Source organism: Ranitomeya variabilis, chromosome 3 (genome assembly GCF_051348905.1).
Source record: "Ranitomeya variabilis isolate aRanVar5 chromosome 3, aRanVar5.hap1, whole genome shotgun sequence".
Taxonomy (NCBI): domain Eukaryota; kingdom Metazoa; phylum Chordata; class Amphibia; order Anura; family Dendrobatidae; genus Ranitomeya; species Ranitomeya variabilis.
Genome location: NC_135234.1, coordinates 768,855,654 through 768,874,858, shown reverse-complemented (window position 1 = coordinate 768,874,858; position 19,205 = coordinate 768,855,654). Strand labels below are relative to the sequence as shown.

At 49.8% G+C, this 19,205-nt stretch overlaps 1 pseudogene across 1 annotated transcript in view; it reads left to right on the top strand.

Moving 5' to 3' along the window:
• The window catches only part of LOC143817420 (piwi-like protein 1), a 113,004-nt pseudogene that overhangs the window by 66,632 nt on the left and 27,167 nt on the right, over positions 1–19,205 (top strand). Inside the window, exons 10-15 of the transcript XR_013224145.1 lie at positions 5,838–5,958; positions 6,832–6,949; positions 7,637–7,751; positions 8,483–8,670; positions 8,753–8,825; positions 8,906–9,106. The product of XR_013224145.1 is annotated as a piwi-like protein 1 (transcript). The remainder of the gene's footprint in view (positions 1–5,837; positions 5,959–6,831; positions 6,950–7,636; positions 7,752–8,482; positions 8,671–8,752; positions 8,826–8,905; positions 9,107–19,205) is intronic.

The window sequence follows — 19,205 nt, the reverse complement described above, 5'->3', positions numbered from 1 at the left end:
ATCTATCTGTTTGCGCTGTGGGCGGCGTTCATTTCTGGCAGGCTTCACAAATTTAGTCCCCAGCTTCTAGCCGGCCCAGGCCGTGTTTTTCATGGCTCCGCCCACCGCAGCCGGCGCTACCTACACTTCTGACGCTTCTCGTCCTAAACGAGAGGCGCCCCTCCTGCTCTTGGCGGCCATCTTTCTACACCTCAGGAACGGAGCCGGCCTCCTGACAGCGGTGACAGTAACAGCATCGCTGACAGAAGCGCTGCGAGCCGTGAGGACACCGACACCTTCTCTGGGGACACAAGAGCAGGACCTGGGTAAGCTGAATCCTCCGGAACTGACAGCTTAACACCTGAGGTAACGCGCTGGTCGCAAAAATGTAGTCCCCGGCTTCGTCCGAGGTGTAAGTCCCTCTCTACCTCCCTATTAAAAGGATGGCGGATTGAGGGTGACCCCTTTCTCCCTGTACCATGGTCCTAGACCAGCAGTGGCACTGGACAGGCGGTCTGCGGCGACGCTGGCAGGGGGGCTTACTCTGGCAGCGAGGACGCATTTCTGGGGCCAACTCACAGGGGCGACAGTTTAAAACGACTCTGCATGCAGTTTCCTTAAAGGCGCCATGACGTCACGGTCCAAGCTCCCAAAGGGTCCAGTAAGACTATTAGTTTTATCCAACTTGCAAAACCTCAAATGCGTTCAGGAGCCCTCCATCGCCCCAATGCCAGTGTACCTAGTTCCCCTGAGGGGCTTCGTCAATGAAGCAATCCGTGGCTTGTCTGGCCAAAAGAGATTTAATTCCTCTGTGGATCGGAGCGTTTAGCAGGTCTGATATAACTGGATCCTCTCCTACACTGGAGTCATAGGCTAGCAGGGGCCCCAAGCATTCTAGAACCGTACAAGCGTCTAGAAATTGGATCCGTGGTACAGTTACCCAAGCAATCTCGGGCCTTGGCGTCCGTGAGCTCTGTTTCTCGCTCTCCCTCACCAGTGATTTGCAGAACGAGACTAAGTTTGAATTGTTTCCCGGATCTGCACTCACCAGAGTTCCAGAAAATGAGGGACTCTCTTATTGAGCCCATCAATCAGACTCTAAAGGTTGACGAGGATTGCGGCTCTGTCCCAGAACACACAGTGCCCTTCAAGAGGACTAATCGCTCTCATAACAGCGTTTACCATTCACCCGGAGGTCTGGGTTATACTTAACCAGCGCTGAGAGCAACCTGTTAAACGTCTGAAGGGTCAGCACCCTCTTGAGGCGTGGTACGCCCCTGTTTTGATCTGTGGAAAGATTGAGCTGAATCTCCTGCGGTGAACCCACCAGTATTCGTTTCGGTGTTCAGAATCCTATCCTGGCCGGATGGATCATCACCCACAGACTGTCAGAGACTGACTCGCTCCGTCTTTGAGACCTCTGGTTCAGCACTATCCATCGTATGCCGCGGCAGGGGTAGCTAAAGCCATGGTATCCTGGTCGCCTTTTTGGAGGCGGCTAGCTGCGCTGCACTATCCGCGGCGGATGCCATCACGTTCAGAAGGTGTTTCCTTTTTTTTTATGGCTCGTTGAATAGATAACGGACTCTGTGTGCAAAAAAAAAAAAAAAAAAATCCTTTTTCGGACACCATAGATTTACGAGGGGCTCAAGGTGTTCTACTCTAATCTGTTTGACGTTCGCTCAGTACTTTGGCTGTATGGGGTCCTCGGATCAAAATCCCACCTTAGTTTATCAGACCTGCAGCACCATTGGGCAACAGCCCTGGGTAAGTGCTCTAACCCTGAGGCACGGTTGTTTATTCCTGCAAAGGATTCATGAGATTAACAGGTCATGGGGTATTCTGTCTTGCAGCCTCATTTTACTGAGGCTGGAATCTAGACTACACTATACTTCCCCCCTCCCCCAGTGTGGTCTTTGTCGCTGACGCAGACCATGGCATCACTGACCACAGCGATACAATCCCTTCATTATCCTTCCTCTATCAGTCAGGGTCTTCACCAGCCTGACTGGGATAATTCATCCATCTCTAATGCAGCACGTTGTTTCAGTGGTTAGTACTACAGTCTTGCAATCTGAAGTCTTGGCATCAGATCCTACCAAAGGATCATGGTCACTCGTCGATAAGAGGGACGCGTCTAACATCCATCGACAACGGGATGTTTTTTCCTACATGTTCGAATTTCCCCTCTCTAAACAATCCTGTGCTTCGCCATTCCCAAACAGCATTTTCAGTTCACATCGTGCTCTCGAGAGTGCAAGATGGACATGACAGCCGTCATGACCTTCGAGGCATGATCTTTCTGCCCTACTCAGACGACCTTCTCATCAGGGGTCTTTGCATCTCTGGCGATACTCTTCCTCCCCTGAGCTCGTGGATAAATGTATACAGGCTCCCCTCGTTCCAGCCCAGTGGATATCCTTTTAAGGAATGACCCTGGATGCCTCCGAGGGTTAGTGATTCCCCCTCAACACAAAGTCAGAGCCTTTTCTAACACAGAGCCCACGCACTTAACTACTCACTCCATCATTCTATCTGGTTTGCTGTGACGCCACTGGGGCAAAATGGTGACAGCAATGGAAATGGTCTTTTTCGTTCAGCTGACTCTCCGTCCCCTGCAGCATGAACCTGTTTTCTTCCTTGATCACCGATGCTGCATGCTCCGGCGGATCAGGCAGCCTCTCGGGTGATGGACATTGAGGCCTTCTCTCTTCCAGAGGAAATATTTTCTCCCGGTTTAATGGCTAGTGGTGTCTACCGATGTCAGTCTCCTTGACTGGGGAGTAGTCTTAGGCACCTCATGGCTCAGGGGCGCTGATCAACTCGGGAGTCGAGCCTTCCGATTAATGTCTGGGAAATCCTAGCAATCAGGATAGCCCTGCAACAGTTCCAATATCTCCTGCCGAGTCACCCCATCCGAATTCTATCCGATAAAGCCACAGCTGTTGCATGTATCAGTCATTAAAGGGGTTACCCACAGCAGGGTGGCCATGCATGAGGTAGCCCATATTGCCCAATGGGCAGATAGGAACCGCTCAGTAATTTCAGCAGTCCATATCCCAGGCGGCAGTTTTTTCGTAGCTTTCAAGGTCTCGCCTTGGGACAATGGAAGGCCTTTCGACAGAAATGTATTCATTTAAGGACTCCGGGCGTGGATCGGATGGCTTCAAGATTGCGCGCCAAGGTATTCCACTTCAGAGCTCGGTCTTGGGATCTATAGACCATCAAGGAGCATACACGAGTCTCTCCGCGGCTTCATCTTCAGCACGTGCTTTTTTTTCCCGCTTTAATTTACTTCCGAGAGTCTTAAGGATTACTGGAATCCCCTCTGCTCAGGTCTACCTGATCGCCCAGGTTAGGACACACTTGGCGTGATATGCAGATTGAGTGCAGATAGTCGTCGATGTCCTATGGCGACGGCCGGATCATCTAAATCTGCTCTGCCAGCGGCCGTTTTTTGTCAGGACGTCCTCATGTCTTCTCTGTTCCCTCCAATTTGGGAAATTCTCCAGACTGGTCTGGAATCAGATTTGGCGCTCAGCTTTTTTTTTTTCTCTCTCTTTCCCTCCCTCTCTCAAAGGCCAGATCTTGTCCTTATCTGTTTTATTCCAGCGCAGAATTACTTCCAATCTGTAAGGCTAGTTTCACATTTGCGTTTAAAAACGCAAACGCAGGTGGTGAAAAAAACGCATGTAAACGCGTGCAAATGCTGCGTTTTTTAGACGCATGCGTTTTCTCATGCGGTAAAAAAAACCGCGGCGTTTTGACGCGTTTACATGCGTTTTTTCCTGCGTTTGCGTTTTTGAAACGCATACTGAGAAGTGTGACAGCGGCCTCCCGGGATCGGGTCGGCGATCTTCACTCCAAAGTCGGGTTTCGTGTGTGTGTGTGTGTATATATATATATATATATATATATATATATATATATATATATATATATATATATATATATATATATATATAATATTTTACTTCAGCGCGATATAGCAGAAAAGCTATAATCATCTGTGCCTTTACAGCCTTTTACTAGGCACTGCTCCTAATAGCCCGATTCCTACTCCACACTGATGAGGGGCAAACACCCCGAAACAGCTGTCTGTGGATGGATACCATGCTTGGCATAGGTGGTTTTCCTGTATTGGATGTTTTCCTTTATTGGATGCTGCCCTTCCCGTGGTTGTTCCTTCCCGGGGAAAGGTCTGGCTATTCACTGCTTGCGTTGATAAACACGTGATGGTGTCTCCGCAGCTATCTTACATGCATCCCATGGTCTGTGTCCCCCAATGAGGCGTAGGGGAAATAGGGATTTTTGTGTACTAACCGTAAAATCTTTCTCCGAGCCAATCATTGGGGGACACAGCACCCACCCTGTTAATCTTTTGGATTGTGCTTGGTTTTTCTTTAATCTGATATGAAGTTTATGACCTCCTACTGCTTTTGCACCGAACTGGTTCTCTGGGAGCCAGCAGGAGGGTGTGTATTGCAGAGGAGGAGCTAACTTTTTGTTTCAACTTGGTGTCCTCCTAGTGGCAGCAGCATAACACCCATGGTCTGTGTACCCCAATGATTGGCTCGGAGAAAAGGATTTTACGGTGAGTACACAAAAATCCCTATTTTCAGTTAGCCAGGAGTCACTGACTGTTATCTACATGTTGACTTTTGAATTTTTCTTTCTGGTTCGTCAAGAAAACAGACTTTTGGTAACATTATCCTGTAATACTGACTTGTAAGTTGAAACTTGATGTAACGTATTGTGCTGTTATCCTGGGCAACTATAGGCGCATAATAATTGAACAATAATGTTTGCTGAAATGTTGATTACACATTGTCCAGGCCAGCTGGCTTGTTGACTTGCAAAACAGGAGGAAAAACTGTGCAAATAGATGAAATAATTAAACAATGCGAGTTGACCATGTCACCATTCTTCCCCTTTACCTCTGGATGTTTGAAGGACAGTTGTTAACTATAAAGAGGACATAAGCGCCTCTATAAGATATATCTTCGTAAACAGATATACATCCAGACAGCCAAGAGATCCGAAGAACCAGAAACTCTCTACAGGACAGCAGCCAGGACATCATGGCTCCATCACGAGGGACACAGATTTGACATTCTTCTGGATGTCAGCTTAGAGGACCCCGGCCCCCGCTGAAAGAATGCAGATCTGCTCCATTCACTATCGCTGAACCATGGATACGTTTGGGTTAGTCAGGATTTGGACCCACCGGTCACCTGAGCTCCATGGATACGTTTATGAAAGCAAGTAATGGGACCCACCAGTCACCTGGCTCCATGGAGATTTTCGGAGAAGCCAGGTTGTGACCCTCTGGTCAACTGGCCTTCTGCCTCAATGGACTGTCATCTTCCTAAGCTTGTCAATACCTCCTTTCTGTGCGTGCCACAGGTGGGGGTAGTCTGTCCTGGAAGCTGGAAGTCCCAGCTGCTTTAATCTTGATCCCGGTGAATCGGCAGAAAGGTGAGACTCTGTAATTTGCACCATCTTGGGTATTCATGTGTTTTGGCTAGTGGATCAGGGCACCTGCTGACCTCCCATCCCCACCCCTCCTCCCCGTTTCTCCACAGAAGGCTCAGAGAAAAATATTTTACGGTAAGCACCCAAAATCATCTTCTCTTCGATTCGGCTCAAATATCCCCACTACATCTTGCATGGAGCTGTGCTGTCCTGGCTGGGTGCACAGTTGCAATAGGAGCTGAAAATGAAGCGATAGAGCGAGTTTTTAAACTTCTTTTTTTTAAAAGAATTTTGCTTATGGGTGATCTTTTATTATTTGCTGGTGACTTGGACAAAGCTCTGATAACTGAGTCGTCCTGCTGTTTATTTTGCATCGCCCTCAGCAATACAATGAACAAGTGGAGGACATGAGCCAGCCGCTAATCGTGAACATCCCCCGGAGGCCCAAGCCGGGAGCCGAAAACGGAGCCATCGTACTGGTGCCAGAGTTATGTAACCTAACAGGTGAGCGCAGTCCCTGGCAGGTTACTAGCAGAGCTTGCTGACTACGCCACAGTTACCTCTGTGATTGTAAATGGTGGCTAAATAGCTATAAGGCTGGATCTGTGTCCAACATTGGTCCAAGTGCTGACTGCTCTGTCCGTACTGGCTGCGGACCTCCGGTCTTGGCCTCAGCTGACCGTAGACATATATAAGGTCTGGATATCGCAGGGTGTTCACCGACCAATAATGTCATAGGTGTGAGAACAGCCTAAAGTAAAGCTCAAGAAGGTGGTGGGAACGGTCGCAAATGCAATATTAATGCCTTCCCACAAATGGATGTCCTGGGAAGGGTCTTCACATGAGGAGGGGAATGAGGAGCTGTGCTAGATCATATAGCCAGCACCTGTCTCTGACAGTCGTGGCCGTCCTGTTTGAGTTCCTGTTGCTGCTGTTAACCATTTAAATGCCGCTGTCAATCTCCGATAGCAGCATTAAACGGTGCGCATGCTCGTCCTCGATCCCTGTAGCTTCCTGCCGTGGAATTATCACAATATGCTGCAGTACTGTGGTGTAGCACAAATGATTGGAGGTTGAAGTCCCCGAATAAACTTCAAAATAACGTAGAAAATTAAAGGAAGACGTTTTTATACATACATTAAATATTTAAAAAAGGAAGAAAAAAAATTCTTATTCCCCCCCCCCCGCACATTTTACCCTGTTTAAGAAAAACAAACCCTGATTTGGTCTGCCCTGTCCGCTGTATGGCTGGTATCTTGCAGATCGCTAGGGATCCCCTCCTGAAATGCGCCGGTCCCAGTAATGCCCCCCATGGCTCCTCACCAGGAGGCAGCTGCTTGTATTCTCATCTCTTGCCACTTCATCTTTATAACACAGGTCTGACCGACAGAATGAGAAACGACTTCAACGTCATGAAAGACCTGGCCGTTCACACTCGCTTACCACCAGACCAGAGGGAGCGGCAGGTTGGGAAGTTCCTGAATTACATACACAAGTAAGTAGCCACAGTGGCTGGTAAGGGCCGTCTGCCTCTGACCTGGGCCTTTTATTGGGCAAGGTGAGTTTGGTTAGAAGCCATGTCTTGGGTTTGCTGTAGTTTCAAAATTGGTTCCCCATCGAGGCTGTGAGTGACTCAGTACGGAGGCTCCTGATAGCGGCCTCAGCTCTCAGTATGATTGGCACATGACTGAACAGCTCATATAAGCTGGAATTTCTGAGATGTTGACCCTTCAGCCTGATTACAGCAGTAGATCGGAGACATTCCTCTATTGCTTTGCTCGCTACTTGACTACAAACACGAGGGATACCTTGCGTAATGAGAGAAAAATAAGACCGCATAACAAGAGATGTGTGACCACAGTTTGATGCTTACGTAACCCAATACATGTTTCGCCGTTGCTTCCTCCGGGGAACCACACCTCCAGAAGAAGAAACGGCGAAACACATTCTGAGATGGTAAAGCCATATACTGGGGAAAGGCAGCTCTTGTGGTCCCTAAAGCTGCTGGATAGTCTCATCTGGATCCAATAGACGTAATGGCCACTTCTCCATTCCTGACGGTGGGGTCCTGTTCTAAAGATAGATACAGTGCCAATAGAGCACCAGCACTTAAGACATTGGGCTCCTTCCTTTCCCCACCCAGTAGTGATGAGTCCGGGGATTATTTTTCTCCTGTCTTTAGGGACGAGAGCGTTCAGAAAGAGCTACGTGACTGGGGGCTGAATTTCGATACCGAACTCCTACAGTTCGAAGGGAGAATCGCACCTCCGGAAAAAATCCTGCAAAGAGACAGATCTGTGAGTATTTAGGTAGAGTGAACGCACCACAACACATTCCCATTCCCTCTCCACTACTTACTTATTTATTTATTTATATTTTTTATATATTATTTTCATCTTCATCGCCATAGGAGGGCTTGTATTTTGCAGGATGAGATGTAGTTTTGTAGGATAAAAATTAAATTGCACTGAACGTGACTACAAGGAAAAAGGGTATAATTTCTACAGTGTCCGCAGTGTTATACAATGGCCTGGAAACAATTCTGCAGGGAAAATATAACACTTTTTTTTTTTTTAGACTTTTTCACCTTTTCTATTTTATGTTTTACATTGATCCGAGTGATGACTTGATTTTTTTTTTTCCCCAATTAGCTGTGATATAAAATGCACGTTACATTTCAGGAGGCGTTTGTATAAAAAAATTTTGAGTAGGTTTTTTTTTGTTTTTTTGTTTGGATAATATTCCAGGACCCAATAGTGCTTTGTGGGGTCTTCTTGAGCTGCAGCCTGGATTCTTTCCTTCTTTTGACTCATGTTTCACCTTTTTCAGAGGCTGTTTGGGAGTCCGACACAGACTGCCCTTGGCCAAGCCTTCCCCACCAGCTTTCTTGTCTCTAAGCCAGGTTGACTCTTGGTTGCCCACTACTTTGCACAGACCTGTTGTGTAACTCAGGCTGCTGAGAATCTGGGTGACGACCTCCGGAGATCCTGCACTGAGGTGTAATTTTGTGATTTCGGATTATTTGCAGGCAGAATATAATCCACAGTTTGCTGACTGGTCGCGAGAGTTGAGGGGTGCCGTCCTGATCAGCCCCCGAGATCTGAATAATTGGCTGCTCTTTTACACCCGGAGAAATTACGACGCGGCGAACGCTCTCCTGCAGAACTTGTTCAAGATCACACAGCAAATGCGCATCAAGATGAACCAGGCGGTGCTGTGAGGCTCGGGGGGGGCTCAGCCGAGGGGCTCGCACAGTGTGGGTCTTACACCATACGTTTTCTTTTTATCTTTTCTAAAGGGTTGAAGTCGAGGACACTGTGGGAGGATATTTACAGGCCTTCCAGCAGAACATTACAGACCACACCGAGATGGTGGGTAGATATTGGACTGGGTGGAGACGTGACCAGCAAGAATGTCCGAAATGTCCCTATGATCTGTCTCTGCACTCCAGGTCGTCTGTATCCTGTCCAGCATTAATAAGATGAAGTACGACGCCATCAAGAAGCACCTGTGCGTGGACTTCCCCATCCCCAGCCAGTGCGTCGTCGCCAGGACCTTGAGCAAACCCCAGACTGTCCTCTCCGTCTGCACCAAAATCGCCTTACAGATGAACTGCAAGTTAGGAGGAGAGCTGTGGACAGTGGAGATGCCGGTACGTGTGTCCTTACACCTATACATGGTCTCCTCTCCCCCCATGTGGCGAGGAGCAGGGAACCTTGACCCCTCTATGTGGCAGTACCAATAATGCATGCACAGTAAAATCCAGTTGTCACGGATCTCTTCTCCGTGGTGTTGTTGAGGGAGGATCTGGAGTGACCCTTCATGGTTGACTCAGTGATTTTCAAATTGATCCACAGGGCGTTGCCAGCAACTGAGAATAACAAGACGGAGACATGTCTCTGTTTGGGGGGATCAACGTCAAATCCCTAATCCCGTTTATTGTGTTGCACTTTTCATAATTTTAGCAAGTTCTACTTCAACCAATCAACATAAGAACACGCTCACAGTTTTCTTAACCTATAAGAATGCAGGAACAGCCTGTACGTCAAGGTCTCGTAGAACAATACACCTTCACTCTCGTGCTCTTGTTCAAACTAGAACAATCAAGCTCTCATAACAACGATGAACTTTAGCCTAGTAACAGAATTTATCTCAAAACAGCAAAATGGAGTCGAAAAGCACAAAATAAAGCCTGCTTTAATTTTGATCTTGGTTTAACCCTTCACATTCCTCCCTAGATACATTTTGTTAACTAATATGTAGCATCAGAGGTAATATCCCGAGCTATAAGCTCGATGGGTAAGGTCTTCACATGACTGGTGCCATGTTACCAGCCATGGCTGTTGCGGCGCACCCGTCCCCCCTGTATGCTACAATTTACGGATAACAATTTTTGATGACGGTGGAGGAGGTCTTTTGAAGGTAGCCATACGCTTGGCTTCAGCATCTTCATCAGGTAACTTTGTGAAATTGTTGTAGAGAAGAGCAGGGGTGGCAACGCTTTTGGTATCATCATTAGTTGTTCTAGTGCAGAATTTCCTAATACATACAGAAATACACCAAAGAACAAGTTTTAGTATTACATACATGACAAGGATAAAGGCAGCGATGTGTAACAAACTTTGCAAGATTCCAGCTATCCAGCCCCCAAGTCCCTTAAACCAATTGGCTGGATTAAGAAAGGAGAAGGTGTCTGCCCACCAACTGTCCATATTACGGTCATTGTCTTTATCATATTGATCTCTGAGTCTTTGAATGTCTTCTAACGTTAACTTCATAGTGCTATTGGGATCTGTATGATGACCGCAAGCGGGTCCAATAACCAGACACATACCACCCTGTGCTGCTGTTAAGTAATCCAGTACTACAGTATGTTGATTAGTGACTATGATGAGTTGGTTTTGGACAGCAACAGTAGTATTAAGTATTATGCCCCATTATCTGCCACTAGTCTGTTTAACCAGCTTGCAGTGCGATGCGTGAATCCACGTCGGTCTCCCTTCCAGCTTTACTGACATAGGAGTAATGAGGAGGACTTGATAAGGACCGTCATACAAGGGTTCCCGTCCGTGTTTTCTGACATGCCTTTTCACGACCACAAAATCACCAGGCTTCAAGTTGTAACAAATATCGGTTTCTGCTGAATCTGGAAGGGAAGAAGAAACTAGAGCATCGGTGTTAGCAAGGGTTTTACTAAGCTGAATAACATATTGAACAGCACGGTCAGTTTCTTCTGATAACTACTGAGGCCGGAAATTTGCAACTGGGGACCTAGCACCAAACAATATCTCATATGGGGACAGGCCATGTTTTGCCTTAGGGGTAGTACGAATGTGGTACAGTACAATGGGTAGGAGCTCTGGCCATGGAGCCGTCTCCTGCATCATTTTGGTCAATTGTCCCTTCAGTGTGCCATTCAGCCTCTCAACTTTCCCACTGGATTGTGGATGGTACGGAGTATGGAGGGCTACAGTGGATCCAAGCATTGTCAGAACCTCCTGATACACATGAGAAGAAAAGGCCGGGCCTTGGTCACTTTCAACGAGTTCTGGAACACCATATCTGCATATGACTTCTATCACCAGTTTCTTTGCTGTAGTTTTTGCAGTCATGTTGGTAACGGGGAATGCTTCCGGCCAACTGGAGAACATGTCGACAACCACCAGACAATATTCATACCTTCCAGACTTGGGCTACGTGATGTGGTTCACCTGGAGCCTTTGGAAAAGATAGTCGGGCTTAGCAAGATGCTTCGGGGGTACACGTTGAAGTTGACCGGGATTGCAGGTCTGACAGATATTACATGCACGGTTGAGTGCTGTCAGGAAATACCTGGAGCCCAGTAGAATTTTTGTACCAGGTCTGGTGTGGGTCCATGTGCCCACGTGGCAATAGCAGGGTACCTCCGCTTAGGGAGACACACAAGTTGGTCCTTTTCTCTATAGCCTCTCATTGGGGGACACAGGAACCGTGGGTGTATGCTGCTGCCACTAGGAGGCTGACACTATGCACAAAAAACGTTAGCTCCTCCTCTGCAGTGTACACCCCACCGACTGGCATTATACACTTCAGTTTAGCTTAGTGTCAGTAGGAGGTGGACACGGGTCTTTCATTAGACCCTTATCTACCTCCATGTGCGTCGTTTTCTTTCAGGTTTTCCGGAGGGATACAGGGTGAACAGTCACACCTGTAGTCCCACAATACGGACTATGAGTACGGCGTGTACTGCCACCCCGTATCCTCATAGATCCCTAGATCCCTCAGCAGGACCATGATCCTAGCACACAAGCGTGCTCAGAAGACCGGTCCTGCCTCCGTCCCCCACCCACTCGCTCACCAGAGCCTGTCGGTTGCGGAGACGAGGACGTCCATCAGCTCCCTGGACGTCTCATTCCTCTTCAGGTTAGTATTGGCGTGGGATGTTTGAGGTGAGTATTTCCCCATCCCAGATCTTTCAAGGCGGGGGGGGGTTTCTAGGGCTCCCAGCATACCTGGTCGTCGCTTGCACCCAGATTGCAGCAGCACGACCCGGAATTGCAGGCAGCCACATTTCTTTCTTCCCATGCGGCAGCTGCGGCCTCTCTGCCTTCTATTCCAGCGCGGGGCCTTTACAGGCTGCCGCGCCGCTTCCTACGGCGGCCACTCCACCTTCTCCAGTGGGACAGCCCTGACAGGCTGTCGTGCCGCTTCTTCCTGTTGCGCACTGCTCCGGTGCCGCGGTATTTATGGGACCACACTACCTTCTCCAGCGCGACAGCCCTGACAGGCTGCTGCGCCGCTTCTCCCTGCGGCGCACTGCTCCGGCGCCGCGGGTTTCACGGCGGCTGCTCTATCCTCTCCAGCGTGACAGCCTTGGCAAGCTGCCACGCCACTTTTCTAACTGCGGCGCCGCGGCTCTTTCTTCCGGCGGTCACCAGCCTCTAATTTAGGCCCCGGCTTCTGCCCGGGCCTACTTCCAGTGGCGCGCTCTGACCACTTCCGCCTTCATCGGGCGGGCTTTGTCCCGCCCTACAATCTGTCCTGCGCTCTCCGCCCACCGGCGCCATCTTGGTGCTCCTGGGTGCACGGCTGTCTCCGCCCCCCCTCTACGCCACTGCTTGGTGCCACACATCGCGCTATGTCCCTTCCAGAGCGCACATTCCTGCGCCCTTTCAGCGGTCACCATCTGCGGTTCAGATTGCAGCAGGAGCTCAACGTTTCTCCGGAGGTGCACCCGCAAGCCGGGCAGCTTCCTCCACCTGTAATCCGTTTTTTCGTCTGCCGTGAGTAGCTCTGCACTGCAGACTGACACTCCCCTCTGCCCCCCTGTCCCCTAACCCTCTGGCATTTTCTTCAGGGACCTTTCAAAATGTCTACCTCTGAGGGAGGCCGCTCTCGTCCTCCTACCTCTTCCTCCGCTTCTTCTGCCTTAGTCAGATACTTTGCATGTTCGTCCTGTAACTGCAAACTTCCCTCAGGTCAGTCCTCCCCACTCTCAGACCTGCAGCAACCCGATTGTTCCCACCGCCCAGGATCCCCCGGCTGCTCCGCTTGAGTGATACCCCCACCCCTAGCTGGGCCTCCTCTCTGTCACAATCGTTAGCGGATCTAACTCGGGTGTCCCAAACTCTGATGTCCATGCTGGATCGATTACCCCTGCAGACCCCCGCAGTAGCCAGCGGGTCGCAGGAACCTCCGTCGGAGCCCTCCATTATAAGCCGCAAAAGGTCCAGACAGGAACGCCGGTCTGAGTCCTCTTGCTCCATCTCGCCACACGGTCCTTCTCTGCCGTTGACTTCCCCCCCCCCCCCCCCCAGTCGTCCTCCTCCCCTGAGTAGGCGAGGCGTTCGGAGGATGTTTCAGAGCTGGATTCGAACCAAATCGCTACCATGAGGGATATGGTTCAAAATCTCATTGGAGCGATAAATCAAACCTGTGGCATCAAGGAGTCCTCTATGGAACCCGCAGATCAGGCGGTTTCGTTTAGACTGGCTAAACCACCTTCCAAGTTTTTCACTCCTCACCCGGAATTCGAGGAGATTATGACCAGAGAAAGAGAGAACCCGACCAGACGCTTTCAGAGAGGAAAGCGACTTGGCGTTTTATATCCCTTTTCTCCGGAGCTCACCGCTAATTGGACTGCTTCTCCTTCGGTGGATCCCCCAGTTTCCAGACTGTCCACCAACACGGTCCTTCCACTGTCTGGCGGAGCATCTCTGAAGGATTCTAACGATAGGGTCATAGAATCTTTCGCGAAGTCAGCCTTTGAAGCGGCCTCAGCTAGTCTTTGCCCGGCCTTTGCTTCCACTTGGGTTTCAAAATCCATATCCAAATGGACCAAACAACTCCGTTGGGGCATTCTGAAGAGGGCGCCGCCCGGACAGCTGGCGGAACTTGCCAACCAGATTTCTCACGCAGGTGAATATCTGGTCTCAGCCTCCCTGGATGCCGCGTCTTGTGTGGCTCAGGCATCCAGCAATGCGGTTGCCATCCGCCGGACCGTTTGGCTTAAGGCCTGGCAGGCGGATTTGTCTTCCAAAAAGTCCCTTACCAGCCTGCCTTTTCAGGGGTCACGTCTCTTTGGTTCTAAGCTGGACCAAATCGTTAAGGACGCCACCCGGGGCACAAGTTCTCTTCTTCCCCAGGCTAAACCTCATCATCCTCCTCCCAGACATCAATTTCGGTCTTTTCTGCCTTTTCGTCGCTTCGCGGCGTCAAACTCCTTTCCCCAGCAGCAACAGAGGCCACAGGCACGTCAGGAGAAGAAGACAGTATCCTTTAGGCCCACTCCTTCCTGGCATCCTCGCTACTCCCAGGGTAGATCCTCCCGGTCCAGGACTGGAAGATCCACCTCGGCATGACTCTCGGCAAGACCCCAGCACACCTCCCAGGCTGGGCGGTCGTCTCCTCTTCTTCAGGGACGTCTGGATCTCATCAGTAGAGGACGCATGGGTCAGGGAAGTTGTATCCTCGGGATACAGAATAGAGTTCGTTTCACGACCCCGGGATCATTTCTTCGAATCCCGACCTCCAAGAGACCCCGCTCTAGTTCCGGGTTTCTTCGCAGCCATCGCTTCTCTCCTCAAAGCCGGGGTAATCTTTCCCGTTCCAGAAAAAGAACGGTTCACAGGTTTCTATTCAAACATTTTTTGTGGTACCGAACAAAGAGTGCAAGGTTTGTCCCATTCTGGATCTCAAATTACTGAACAAGAGAGTTCGTCTGAAGCACTTCAGGATGGAATCCCTTCGTTCGGTAATTGCTTTCATGGAGGCTCAGGAATTTCCGTGTTCCATAGATATTCAGGACGCCTACCTCCATGTCCCGATTATTCCCGGGACATCACCGATTCCTGCGCTTTGCGGTGCTCCAGGAACATTTTCAGTTCGTCGCCCTACCGTTCGGTCTTGCAACCGCCCCAAGAGTTTTCACGAAGATTATGGCGGCGCTGATGGCCATCTTGAGGGTCAGAGGCCTGGTTCTGTTTCCATACCTCGACGACATCCTCATCAAGTCTCCGTCCTTCTCTCAGGCTCACGAAAGCCTGTCCATCGTTCTCGACACCCTAGCCCGTTTCGGGTGGCTGGTCAACCGGAAGAAGTCCTGCCTTATTCCTTCTCAGCGCATCATCTTTCTGGGCATGCTCTTCGACACTTGTCAGACCAAAGTCTGTCTTCCCGAAGACAAGAGATCCATCCTTCGTCGGGACATACGCTTGCTCCAGGGTCCTCGGCCTCCCTCCTTCCAATCGGACTTGAAGGTTCTGGGGAGGATGGTGGCAACATTGGAAGTGATTCCCTTTGCCCAATTTCATTCGCAACCCTTTCAGCAAGCCATTCTGTATCAGTGGGACAGGTCTGTCTTCTCCCTGGATCGTCCGATCCGACTCTCTCCCTGGGTCAAACGGTCTCTCGACTGGTGGCTGACATCACCTCTCATGTCCCAGGGCAGGTCCTTCCTTCCAGTTCACTGGCAAGTGGTGACAACGGACGCCAGCCTGCTCGGCTGGGGTGCTGTGTTTCACCACCTGACTGTTCAGGGTCGTTGGTCGGCGCAGGAGTCAACTCTGCCCATCAATGTCCTCGAGATTCGGGCCATCTTTCTGTCCCTTCGTCACTGGGAAAGGATGCTCAGTGGTCTACCAATCCGAATCCAGACGGACAATGCCACGGCGGTGGCATATGTCAACCATCGGGGGGACTCGGAGCTCCTTGGCCTTGGCCGAGGTATCCAAGATCCTCCTCTGGCAGAGGCAACGGTTCCGGTGATATCCACGGTGCATATCCCCGGTGTGGACAGTTGGGCTGCCGACTTCCTGTCTCGCGGCAGGGGAACGGTCCTTGCATCCGGAGGTTTTCCATCAGATTTGTCTTTGATGGGGGACTCCGGACGTGTACCTCACTGCGTCCTGAATGAACAAGAAGCTTCCTCGGTTCGTCTCCAGGTCTCGCGACCCCCTCGCGGTGGGCTTCGAAGCTCTGGCCATTCCTTGGTCGCAGTTCGTGCTGCCCTATCTGTTCCCACCCCTGCCCTTCCCAAGCTGTTGAAAAAGATCAAAGCGGAAGGGGTGCCGTGCATTCTGATCGCCCCGGATTGGCCCAGGAGAACTTGGTTCGCGGACATCATCAATCTTCTCGCGGACGCCCCTTGGCGCCTTCCAGACAGGTCCGATCTGGCACCCGAATTCTCGGTCTCTCAGTTCTAAGAGCGTCCGGCCTCTCGGACCGAGTGATTCACACCATGATCCAGGCTAGAAAGCCTTCTTCTTCCAGGATTTACTACCGTACCTGGAAGGCTTATTTCCGTTGGTGCGAGTCCAACTCCGTTTCACCTATGTCCTTTTCCCTGCCCTCCGTTTTGGCCTTCCTTCAGGCAGGATTGGATTCGGGCCTTGCTCTTAGTTCCCTGAAGGGCCAGGTTTCTGCGCTCTCCATCCTTTGTCAGAAAACTTTATCTTCTCGGCCACAGGTTAAGACCTTCCTTCAAGGAGTGGCCCATGCTGTCCCTCCGTACAGGGCCCCTGTGGATTCATGGGATTTAAATCTGGTACTGGACGTTCTGAGGGTTTTCCAGCCTAGGCATAAGGATTTTGCAGGCGGCAGTGGCGAGTCCTCTGACCTGATGGAAGTCTGTTTTTCCCACCCCAGGGGCTGCTTTTGGACGTCCCATGGTTCCTGTGTCCCCCAATGAGAGGCTATAGAGAAAACAGGATTTTTGGTTGCTTACCGTAAAATCTGTTTCTTGGAGCTTCCATTGGGGGACACAGCACCCTCCCATGTTATTCAGCTTCTCTTGTTCTATGGTCTATGACTGTTCTCACTTTTTCAGTTCTCATGTTTGTGGTTATGGTTTTCAACCTTGTTATTTATCTCCTACTGCTTTCTCACTAACTGAAGTGTATGCCAGTCGGTGGGGTGTACACTGCAGAGGAGGAGCTAACTTTTTTTTGTGCATAGTGGCAGCAGCATACACCCATGGTTCCTGTGTCACCTCAATGGAGGCTCCGAGAAACAGATTTTACGGTAAGCAACCAAAAATCCTGTTTTTCCAGAGACCATTGTCCGTACATGCTCCATCAGCCTTCCACTGCTTCACTTCTTCCTATGGGGACATTCTCTGCATCATCATTAAGCGGTCTTGTGGGGTCCGACAGAAAACCTCCATCTGTCATGGATCATCAGGTTCCTGTAGAGTCAGTGTTTCTTGTAACTGTTTACGCTGAGCGTGTGGTCACCATAGTTGGTATGGTCGGTTCAACGGGTAGGAGAGCAGCAGCTTTTGCTTGCATATCCGCAAAGGCGTTGCCGACAGTCTGTGGACTGTTCCTAGGACCGTGCGCCTTAACTTTGATAATGGCCACCTGGGTAGGTAATTTGAATGAGTCCATGAGGGTTTTAACAGTTTCAGAATTCTTCACTGGAGTCCCGGCGGTAGTAATAAACCCTCGATTGGCCCATAGAGCTCCGAAATCATGAGCAATACCAAATGTATACTGTGAGTCCGTGTATATATTAGCCCTCCTGTCTTTGGCCAGAACACATGCAGTAGACAGAGCCTGAAGTTCTGCTTCTTGTGCTGACTGTGAGGGAGGGAGTGCAGCTCCGTGCGCTACAGTATCTTCCGTAGTAACAGCGTATCCGTTGTGGAATCTGCCAAACTCATCAGCATATCTTGAACCATCCGTGTATAACACCAGATCAGGATTTGGAAGTGGATTTTGGAAGCTATCTCTTCAGTCAGGAGTTGGGAACAGTCATGTTGGAGGTAATACTCATCACTGCCATCCTTCTTGGGGACAGGCAGTAAAGTAGCGGGGTTGAATTTAGTCAGGCAAAAGGAGTGAACACTGCAGCCGCAAGTGTCGTCGTACAGTCAAATGTTTTGGCTGTTGGAGTGTCAGTATTGCCGCAATATCATGTGGGGCAAAAATGTGCGTCTCATGTCCAAGAATTATGTCTGCAGTCTTGTCAAGCAACGAGTGAGTGGCGTGAACTGCCCTTATGCAACTTGGTGATGCCCGGGCCACGGGGTCGAGGCGGGCTGAATAATAGCCCACAGGCCGTTGTCTATTGCCATGCGACTGTGTGAGTACCCCTGCTGCGTGTCCTTCATTCTCAGGCACATACAAATGGAACGGTCGAGTATAGTCCAGGATGCCCAAGGCAGGGGCGGAAGCAATAAGCCGCTTTAATTCAGAGAAGGCACGATAAAGGCTTTCCATACAAACCGTTGATCTTTCCTTATAGTTCATATACCGTCTTTCAGGGCATTGTAGAGGGGTTGCATTATGCGGGATGCGTCCGGTATCCACTGACTACAATAAGTACATAGTCCAAGAAAATGCTGGAGTTCAGTCTCATCTTTTGGAAAAGGAAGGGAGCTGACGGCTATTTTTCTTTCTTTTGTGAGGTGTCTTGACACCCTGAAGGAGACAGTTACCCAAAAATATCAATTGACCAAGGCAGAACTGAAGTTTCGAGGCCGAAACCCGACAGTTCAGATCTGCCAGATACTTGAGGAGGGGAACAGTGGCAGCAATGGCTTCCTGCTCTGTTCGTGCACACAACAAAACCTCATCCACATACTGGAGCAGCGTGACATAGCGATGATCTAACTGCCAGGGAAAAAGACACTCGCCCATATTTTTTGCAAACTGATTGGGACTGTTTTGGGCCCCATGTGGCATAACTGTCCACGTCAATTGTCGTCCCTGATAAGTGAATGCAAACAAACTGGCAATCTGGGTGTAATGGAATGCTGAAGAAGGCATTGGCAAGGTCGATGACTGAACCAAGCAGCATTCTGAGGTATCTGGGACACAAGAATATGGATTAGGCACCACAGGTGTTTACAGAACAGTAGCTGCATTAACTGCCCGTAGATCTTGTACCAGCCGGTACACAGGGGGTTGGCCGGGTGGGGTCTTTTTCTTAACGGGAAACAAGGGAGTGTTACATGGGGAAACACAAGGTACCAGGGCACCATTATCGAGTAACGTTTGTATTTGGCCCTTGAGGCCCCGCTCCTGATCATGTTTCAAAGGGTATTGATGGACTTTCAGAAAAGGGGCACCAGGTTTGAGAAACCCTTTTACTGGTTCTACAGACATTATTGGGGGTGATCTGGGCCTATCAGGGCCATCATTACCATGGGAAGGGCATGTAGGATACAGATCTCATTGTGTTCATCTGCTTAAGGGTTATGTAACGTAAGAACCATCTGACCATCATCTTGGAATTGTATTCTGGAGCGGAACTGTGATAATAAATCTGCC